Source organism: Gobius niger (assembly GCF_951799975.1).
Source record: "Gobius niger genome assembly, chromosome: 9".
NCBI classification, from domain to species: domain Eukaryota; kingdom Metazoa; phylum Chordata; class Actinopteri; order Gobiiformes; family Gobiidae; genus Gobius; species Gobius niger.
The window spans coordinates 14,964,806-14,975,190 of record NC_136860.1 but is presented as its reverse complement, the minus strand read 5'-3'; positions in this window follow the sequence as shown (position 1 = coordinate 14,975,190).

Below are 10,385 nucleotides of genomic sequence, written 5' to 3'. Positions count from 1 at the left end.
GCCGCTGATGATCCAAAAGTTGTCGCCGCGATGGCCGCGCGTACCTATATGTAACATTCATATCCTCTCAATTATGAATCACAGCCAGGAGAAGTCTTATGTTCCGCGCTGATGAATATTTCAAGTGCAGGCGTACACAGATCGGCCTATTGACAAAGGCGGAATACTAATGTCCCCCTCGCAAGTCTGATTAGAGGTTAAGCAGATTGCAAACTGCATAATTTAGCGCCATTGTTGCGTTTTTTCCCGTGCCTTTCTGAGCGGGTTGTGTAAGGATGGAGATATGGTACGTGTTATATAGGTGGTGCATGAAAATGAAGGGAAGTTAATGACGGCCCCAAAAAAAACTTTCCAGAGGAGCAGATAAAAACTTTTATTCCGATGGCAAATTGTTCATTGTGTTCCCAGACAAAGATGTGCATTAGGCTGTACATGCGAGACGAGCAGAGGTTTTGAGATATTTTCGGTAGCGGTTCACAACATGTGGTTCAGGCCCTTCTTGTGTACCGTCACAAGCGTGTCAGTGTGGCGTATCATTCCAAAGATTACAAAGATACTGGCAGAAGAGGTCACCGTATCAGAAGCCAATTGACTGTCTCAAAATTTTAACACATTGCGTAACTCTACGTTGACACTCTTTGGCGCTGGCCTCTGATTGGTTAACAAGAGAGAGGACTGCCCTCACTATTAACATGCAGGTCGTACAGATATAATACTTCACAACGCCGTTAGCATTTATCTCCGCTAACCGGATGTACCAATTTTGGTAAATATTACTTTAATAGCAGTAGTTACAGCATTTTTGGCTAATGGGCCTGATAAATAAGCATGTTCAGTAACTCTGTTGAGTTTCAGAATTATTGATTGTGGTATTAAACTTGCACATCTCTGGACCCGGAAGTAGAGCTAAGACGTCACCACTGAACAAACGTATTTGCCTTGGCACCTCTGAATAACTCCACTATCCAGGCAGCATTTGTCCACATTGTTCTAATCATGGCTCACAAAACACAATACACCAAAGGTGTATTCCAGTGTGCACAGCTGTGGGAGCATCGCCCACAATAACCACAGTCCTTGTGTGTAGTAAGCGCAGTGGTTCTTCTTTGTCTCGCGTACCCCTTGGTTTGTTCATTTATACTCTGAGTACCCTCTAACCTCAAGAATCTTGCCAATATTATTATTGAGAGACTAACCAAGATTATTCAGTATTTAATAGTGTGTTGTGTTCAAAATCAAGCCTTTTAACTGAAATACATAATTAAAACATTTTTTCCTATAAATATATATTGAAATTCTACTCTCTTTCACTTTCTTTTTGAGTCTGAAAGTGCTCCAGTAGTCCCCGTACCCCTGGTTGGGGTAATTTACACTCAAAGCTCCAATATTTTTTATGTGCAAAAACAAATGGGATATTTTTTGTGACTTCAAAGCTGTATGAGTGGTCAGCATGGCGCCTTTACTTTCTATCACGGTGGCCTCGACAACGCTGCAGAAGTTTTGTGGCTACCTGACACTCTCAAATCAATAGATCCCGGAGCATGATGGGGCCTCTGTGATGGAAAGGAAAGGTGTCATGCTAACTAGATCACTAAAAGGTCAAATAAAACACTTTTTTTTTTCACATAAAAAGTTCTATAATGCACTTTTAGTGTTACAGCCAAAATTCAACATTTTAGTTGTAACTACAGCTATAGCACGCAACCTCCGTAGAGCAACATTTGCCAAAATAATACGTAAACTTTGATTGTAATACACCTTTACTTAAAGGGACTATACGGAGTTTAAAAATGTTAAAATTATGTATTTTCCTCCCCCTACATGTTCCAGCCATGTCCTAATGTGTAGAATGAGCTCAGACCTGTTCACCACAACTGCCTCTAAAATCCTGCACTGTCACTCAGAAAGGTGTTAATTCGGGTCCGAAGTGCCGTCATGCACGAGCTTAATATAGAAGCTGCAGTTACGCGTAAGACCTGGGGTGGCAGTAGTGAGCATAAAAATGATCAACTTGTAACTAGTTCCTTTAAATATTACTGTTGTTTTATATGGAGGACCTAAATATGAGGCTGCAGGGTTTTTAGTTAGTTGGACTTTTGAAAATATTTCTATAGCATATTATTCTATTTGCATTATTTATATTTATCTGTCATTATTTTGTCCTTTCCTGGGTTTTATAAAGGGCAGGGAACAGCGAGGGGGAACCTTTGTACGGAAGGCCTTGCCCTTGCCATATAAACTGTTAATGCGGTGAACATCCTGTTTCCCCTCAAAAACAATCATTTATGTTGTTTTTCAGGTCAGTACACGGTAAAAGCACACTCAGTATTACTCTGTGAGGTCTTTACATGTGATTTTACTACAGCGTCGATGTCTCTGTGCACTTTCCGGCTCATATTTGTCAGTTTTGTCGTTCAAGGTTTAGGTCAGCGGTGACAAAAGCGTTTGGCACGTCTTGTGGGGCTGGAGTAAACGTTTTTAAACTTACATGAGTTTTATTTTGGTTTTATAGGGAATTATATTCACTGCACTGTATTTTCGTTACTCACATAAAGTAGATAAAAGCCTGAGATTGAGTTTTGCTAAAGTTAAAAGCAGAGAGATTCTATACTTTGAAAGACAAATATTAGTGAGGAGATGGTAAAGCTGTTTGTCCAGATCTTTGACTGGCATTTCTTTGTGTTGCAGCCTTTTGTGCAGTTTACAAACCATTCACATGTTTATGTGCAGAGGTGCATGTTGTGTACAGTTGGACAAAACACACAATTTAAGCCACAGACATGTCTTCAAAATCACACTCTGTGGTCTTTTGTAATAGAAATGCAAACAGTATAAAGACGAAAGCAGGAAATGAAAACTCCATTGTGTTGTTTCGTTTCATTCATGCATGTTCAGTCTGTGTCCTGAGGAAGTGCTCAGTTGTGTTTTTTAAAGTCCTCACACCTTATACCAGACCTGGGCAAAATACGGCCCGCGAGATGATTCAGTCCAGCCCACACCTTGTAGAGCATAAATTCAGAAGTATGTAAAAAGTAAGTCTCTAGCCCATTCTTGTGTGTGAGTTATTTTCTTTAAATTACCAGAATGCTCACTCCAGCCACTAGGGGGCATCTTAAATAATGATAAAAGGAAAGAATTCCACAGTTGTCCAGCAGAGGGCACTGACATAATAAGAAATCAGGATATAAACAACACATTGTGTGACTTGCAAGTGGGAAATGGACAGTCTGCCCCGGGCAGTTGTGGCTACAATAAGAGCTTACTACCAGGGAGTGTGGAATGAATGAATGAATATTGACTACAATGTAGCAGAGACTTGTGACACAGGCTTGTAAAGTGTAAAGTGTAGGCCGTTTTTATGAGGCTACAGTCCTGTCGGGCTCATTATTATTCATTCATTGAAAAAAAGCCCTCAATGTAACAAAACTTTTTATTTTATTTTGGAGCTTTTGTTTATTAACCCTGGCGAAACACTCCCCATATATTATACTTATATCCCGATGTAAGTTTGAGTTATTGTTGGTGCGGCCCTCCGACTCAGTTCAGGCTTCTCATGTGGCCCCTTAGGACAATTTATTGCCCACCCCTGCCTTATACAGTACACATACTGTATAAGGCAGGGGTGGGCAAATAAGTTTGAGTCACAGAAATGAGGCCCTAATCCCTTTTACTTCTTACTCATTCATGGAAGTTAGAAAATACAAAAGCAGGACACGGCAGGTGGTCAAGGTTGAGATTTTTAGCTAATTTTCAGTGTAAAGAAAGACCAAACTCGCCCTTTGTGTTGTTTATTCTATGACATGGCCGTTAGTGAGCTGGAGATTTTGTGGAAATAACTAAAACAGAGCGGTGCTCCCTTGTCTTTCTCACACATATTCACTCACATGCTTGGTATTCACGTGTACTGCGAAAGGCGGCCAAGATGACACTGTATCCAAATATGGTTATTCACTTTCTGCGAGTCAACAGGTGCATGTGCAGACTTGAGGACCGTTTTCTCAAAAACAACATTTCTACTTTAGTAGCTCCTACGACGTCTTGTAGTTGACAATACTGTTATATTTTTTTTCTTAAAATACCTATCCTGATTTTATGAGCTTTGAACCGTAAAACGAAAGGTGAAATCTATTTATTTTTGTCCATCCATCCATCCATTTTCTGCAGGGTCGTGGAGGCAGCAGTCTGAGCCGAAATGCCCAGACTTCCCGATCCACGCACACCTCCTCCAGCTGTTTTGGGGGGACCCCGAGGCGACACCAGGCCAGCTCGGAGACATAGTCTCTCCAGTGTGTCCTGGGTCTTCCACGAGGCCTCCTCCCAATAGGGCATCTGAAACGAAACAGATGCCCGAGCCACCTCAGCTAATTTGGTCATTTACAAATATCCAAAATCCCCTCTGAAAATAATCTGTGAAACAAATATATCAGTAATATATCAAACTTTATCGTAGTGAACTACAGTAAGTCCTCTGTATTAGACCACATGATATTAATTAGATGAAGATGAAGATGTAAGGTCTGACGTCTACCACAGTCCTCCTCTCTTTATTACCTTCAATGCTGCGTTTAACTGCTTTGGAAACCACTCCCCCCCCACACACAGCCCTCTCTGGTGCCGTGAGCTTCTACTGGACTAAGGAAAAACCGTGGTGGAAGTGCAGGTGAGAGTGTCCAAACGCGGAGGAAATCAATATGATGTAAATTATTAAGAGCCGCAGAATGCGCCTGACCCCTCCTGTCTGCGCGGGCCCCGCCGTAGCTCTGAAGGCTTGGCAGGTGGACACTGGCTCCAACTCGGCAGCTCGGACCCTCATTAGTGCCTGGGAGCGCCGGGCTTCCAGCGAGTGCGGCGTGAGGGGAGGCTGGGAGCTCAGCGGGAGGAGATGGGCCAGGCCTCTCTCTCTCTCTCTCTCTGTTCTCATACGCACACACTCGAAAACACATGGACTGAAATATCCACGCTCACAAACTGGACGCCTATGGGGGTGGGTCATATATTGGCTCAAAGACGTCGTAAATGATGTTAAGATAAATTTCAAGGAAGTATATCATTATTTTGTTCGGGAAAGAAGTAGTAGCAAAAGGAAATTAAAATGCAAAGTTGTCGTGGAGGGCATGAAGGAATGATTTGTTTTAATCTCTTGTAAAAGGTGAGTTGATTGTAACATGGAAAAGCAAATGAATCCAAACTAAGACATGTAGCCTACTAACTAGGCCTGTCACGAATTTGAAGTTTGATATATTGAGGCAGGAAGGTATCGCGATATTATTGACTCTAACGATACTCGACACTGTCAACTCGATACTGTCAACATTACAGTAAACCATTGTTCTAAAAGTGCATCATCATATCCTAAAATACCACACAAGCTGCAATAAACATGAAATATAATGAAAATCAATTTGCTTCTGTTAGAAATCAAAGTTTTACAAAGAAAAAATAGGGGGGAAATGCTAATAAATGTACTAACAATAAATATTGAGCCCAAAATATATCATTCAACTGTTATTTAGTCTCCCGGTCAGGATTATGATGAGGGTTAGGAACGGCAAATGTGATGTAAGTTGTGTTTCGCTCACACAGCACTCATACAGATCTTACACATACAGTAGTTTGAGAAACTAGAAGGTCTTGGCTTTTGAATGAGGTATCACACTGGCACATAGGCTTGAAAGTCTCAAGTCAATACGCTTTGAGATTAAGAAATGCACAATTGTTAACCAATTAACAGACTGTCACCTGTCAACCAATTAACAGACTGTTACAGACTGTCACCAAGTGACAGTCTGTAAGATTGCAAAGTGACGAGAGAGTGAAATTTAAGAGTAAACATTCAGGTTCCTCCCCTTCCCTCCTGATCGGACCAGAAAACCACTCCTAATCTAAACACTTTTAAAAATAAACTATAAAGCTCCCGTCCCCTTCTCTCCTGATTGGACCTGACAGGCCAGTTCATAGGAAAGCTCAAGTCTCATTGGTCAAAGTGATCGCCCGTGGATTCTGATTAGTTGCAAAGGGAAGGACTTTAAACAGCAAAAAAATATGACATCACTTATGTTGCATCAAATTTCAGGCCATGGAGGTCAATTATGCGCAATCTAGTAAAATGTGTAAAACATTGGAATTTACAGACTATCACTTTAACGGTGAACTGCAATTTGGATTATTTGAGGTGCAAGCTAACGCTCGGTGATCTGATCAGCGGCTCACTCAGCATCTCTCATGGGCTAAGTGTATGTATCAAGAGACAATGGAACGTTGAACACCAAGCATGCCACCTGTCACCGTGTTTTATAAGCAATGTTTGCTTTGAACCACTTGAATAAAACATTGTAACATTGTAATGGCGTCACGATTAGCTGTTATTGGTTGGCATCGAATATTGAAAGCTAGCAAAATCTCAAATACACACACACACACACGCACACACACACACACACACACACACACACACACACACACACGCGCACACACACGCACACACTCCAGCCTCAGCCTTTAACTCCAGCGCTGCCAGCCTGCTCCCTGGAAGCTCATTAGTACGTGCACTGATGCATAAGAGCTGGTCATTAGCCGGGCCTTTTTTCCCCTCTTTTTGCTCCGTCTTCATCTGCGCCTTTTCCCTCGCCGACACCGGTCTGATCGGCCCACACCGGTCTGACGTGCCGAGCGGAGGCAAGACCAGACTGTGTATCCGAGACCCGCACGAGATGTGGGGAATTCACCTCCAGCGCAACAAACAGAAAATGTAAAATGTGTAAAAACTGAAAAGAATAAAAATAAAAAAATAAAATGTGTGGATGCCTGGATATGAATATCAAAATATAAAGAAAGTTAAGACCCTAAAGCATTATTTTGCATTGACAACAGTACGTTTTTGTGCGTTTGGAAATCATTTTGTGTGAACTCAAAGTGAGGTCAGCTTGTTAGTTCAAGTTTACATGACAATGGACAAAACGCATGTTTCCAATATGTTCATGGATTACATATACGTGCTGTATGTATACTTCAAGGATGTATACATGTCTTTTTTCTCTCCCTTTCCCTGTCAATCTTAAGTGAATGACTATAGACAGATAGTTTCTATTTCTACATGGTTATACGGAGCTTGTACATTTGGGTATTGTTGGTATAGCAGGGCTGAGCGATATTATATATATTTTTGTATGATCAGAACGAAAGAGAGATGTGCCTTTGTATAACTCTTATGTACCATATGGTGTATTTATTTATTTACGACTGTAAATGATAAATCCTTAATTTTTATTTTTTGGTAACTGTAAATGATGAAATTCTTTGACATTTTGTACGATTGTAAACAATTTATATAAAAATGTGTAAGCACAGACTCATGCATCGGTTTCCTGCATGAGTATAGCGGAAATTTTATGTGATGATTACTTGAATGAGAGATAAGGGGTAGGTACTTTGAACTTCTTCCTACTCCTTTTGAGCACAAAGCCTTGTTTTGTATTTTTTTTCTTTCTGTAAAATGTTGACATACTTTTTCTGCTCAAATGAATAAATATATGAAGAAAAAAAATGAAATGAAAAACATACCTAAAAAGGAGACGAAAAAAATACAGAATCAGAGTTTCTGTGGAGTATTATAAAGCATTAACCTCTTAGCCCCCACATTTTCTCCAGTTTGGCTTCACCAAAATCTGAAAGCTTCTTGAAAACAACGTCAAAATAGAGACAAAAACGTGCCAGAAAAGCAACAAAATCATGACTAAAAAGAAAACTATGAAAACACGACAAAAAAGCAAACAACAAAAGAGCAACAAAAACATTTTGGAAAAACAACAATAACGCAATAAAAGAGCAACAATTACAAATAATAATAACAAAAAAGTGTCAAAAACACACAAGAAACTTATGAAAACACAACAAAAAAAGCAGCAAAGAAAAACGTGATGCAAACACAACTAAAAAGTGCAAGAAAGCTATGAAAAAGCTACAAAATGCAACAAATAAGTTACCATCAGTTTAGGCCTTAGCTTTCAAATGAGGCATTACACTGGCCTATAGGCTGTAAGCTCCAGTCAACAAGCTCTTAAACTAAGTGTTGGATTCCAAGTGGCATTGAATCAAAATTTATTTAGCAAATTACAATATTCACCCCTATTTTTACTACATAGGTTTGTCAACGTTTCTTGTTTTATTGAATTTGCTCTTTTTGAATGTCAAATTTTCCTGTTTCCTTGTTTGATGGAATGTTTGCGCATTTTTTGAAAATAGGCGAGGATTTTTAGCATTTGTAACATTAAAAATATCGTATTTGGGCTTTAAAAAAAACATTGAATCTTCCTTGTTGCTCTCTGTAGAAACCATTAATGCTCTATGTATATATGTCATTGGGTGGCACCATTACCCCAAATATGAAGAATCTCATCAACAATGAGACGAGATCTCTTTTATAGGAATCGCCCATATATGGTCATTTTTTAAAACAGTTAAGGGGGAAAACAATTTTGAAAAAATGAAAAATTTCTCTAGTTATCAAAAACTACAGTAACAAATGCTGAAATATGAACACAGTTTCGACTAAATAATGATACAAAGACATGGGGAGGAGCAAAGTGGTTCAACAGCCCATAAATACATGAATAACGGAGAATGCTAACTTGATGCTACATGTTAGCATCGGGCTACTGCTAACAGTTAGCTAGAGCTTGCTACAACAGCCGTTTTTTCACCTCTACTGAACAATCTGCTGTGAGAAAATATCCATATGGGCCTGATTTACACTTGACTTTATTTGTATGTGATAAATAAGTTGATATTCCACCAGAAAATGGCAAAAAAGAGTGGAAAATTGTGTTTCTCTAAAGATTCTATTTTCCCCTTCGGCGAAGCCACGCCCCCTTCTATGACGAGATGCCGTCTTTATCTATGATGTGGACGATAGTCTTATAAACAGCTCTAAATCCATACATTGCCATTGGGGAGCCTTAAAGACTATTATTCCAACTTTCCATTCTTAACAAAAGACTTCTCCGATGTCAGTTTCTTCTTGGACAGTTCTTCAGCGCTCTCCTCCTCTGGATGTGATCAGGGCTGTTTGCTCTAAGCACCGAGCGGCTCTTGGTTGGTTGGGGAACGGGTAAATAAAGTGTGGGGTGTGGACCTTAGAGGGGGCCGCTGCTGGGTCATAAGGTCTCCGATGTGAGACAGCCTCTGAGCTGGGGCGGCCTCCCGAGACCCCTTCCTCCGCGAGGGCTATACCCTCTATGCAGTTTACGGTTAAAGTCCGGAGTCCTCCGCTGGGCTTTTGCCTAACCTGATCTCCATGTGTTTTTTTTCTTTTACAATCCGAATATGGTGAAACCAGCTGTAGAAAATGTTGCGAAGGCACAATTTGTCTCACCCTGTTGTCAAATAAATGAAATAGATTACGCAACTTCATTCGTGTCTGACGTTTTGAAAAATACGTGTTGTTAGAAATCCAACCTTTGCTATCGTCATATCGGATCGCGCCTCAGTCTCGGAGGAACGTTTTGGCATTTGAGCATGTTTTCCAGACTGTCTCACAGATAAATGATGATGATGGTGATAAGCCATAATAATGTAATTACGCTCTCAATGGTAATCCTCCTGCCTGCAAACAAATGGCTTTCATAAAGTTGGGAAAGATTACGTTCATTTAGCACCTGATGTCTGCACAGACTTATTAAACCACCTGTAGGGACCGCCGCAGGTTAGTGACTGTACATAGTGGATAAGTTATATGTGTTATGTTGCTGGTCATAGTGTACTGTACATTCAGTTGTTGTCGCGTGGGAAATTTCATCAGGAATGTTTTTTGAAAAGTTCCACAAACCTCCGGCAATAACTGGACTGAAGGTCAAAATTTCACAAACACTAGAATTACGGAGGAGCAGAAGTTTGACAACTTTTATCCCACTGTAGCCCGTGTGGTCTTAGTGTCTGTCAATTTCGTCAAAATCCTGGTCTGACCTTTCTGTTTCCTTTGTGTTTTTATTTTGTAAAATGTACATAGGTTTTTATATCTAGACTTTTATTTTGATAGCGGCAGCGCGTGCTACTTCCGGTCCCTACTGCGCGGACGTTTTGCTCCTCGTATCATTACGCCTCACAATATAGTCCCCCTTTTTATCTGCTTATAAAATCGACATGCTACATTTCTGTGAAAATATACTTCGCATGAAAACACTTAACACAACTTTATTTAAATAGGGAACTCGTGGAAGAGCTTGGTAGCTTCTATCGTGAGCTTTTTTGGAGCTATATGACATGTGGGAGAGGCTGCGTATGTGCTCTGTTTGCGTGACAGAGCGCACGGACAAAGACCAGACGGGTATATATTAACTCGGCTAAGGTTAGGTAAGAACATATCTCAGTATGTAAAAACGGTGGCCTAT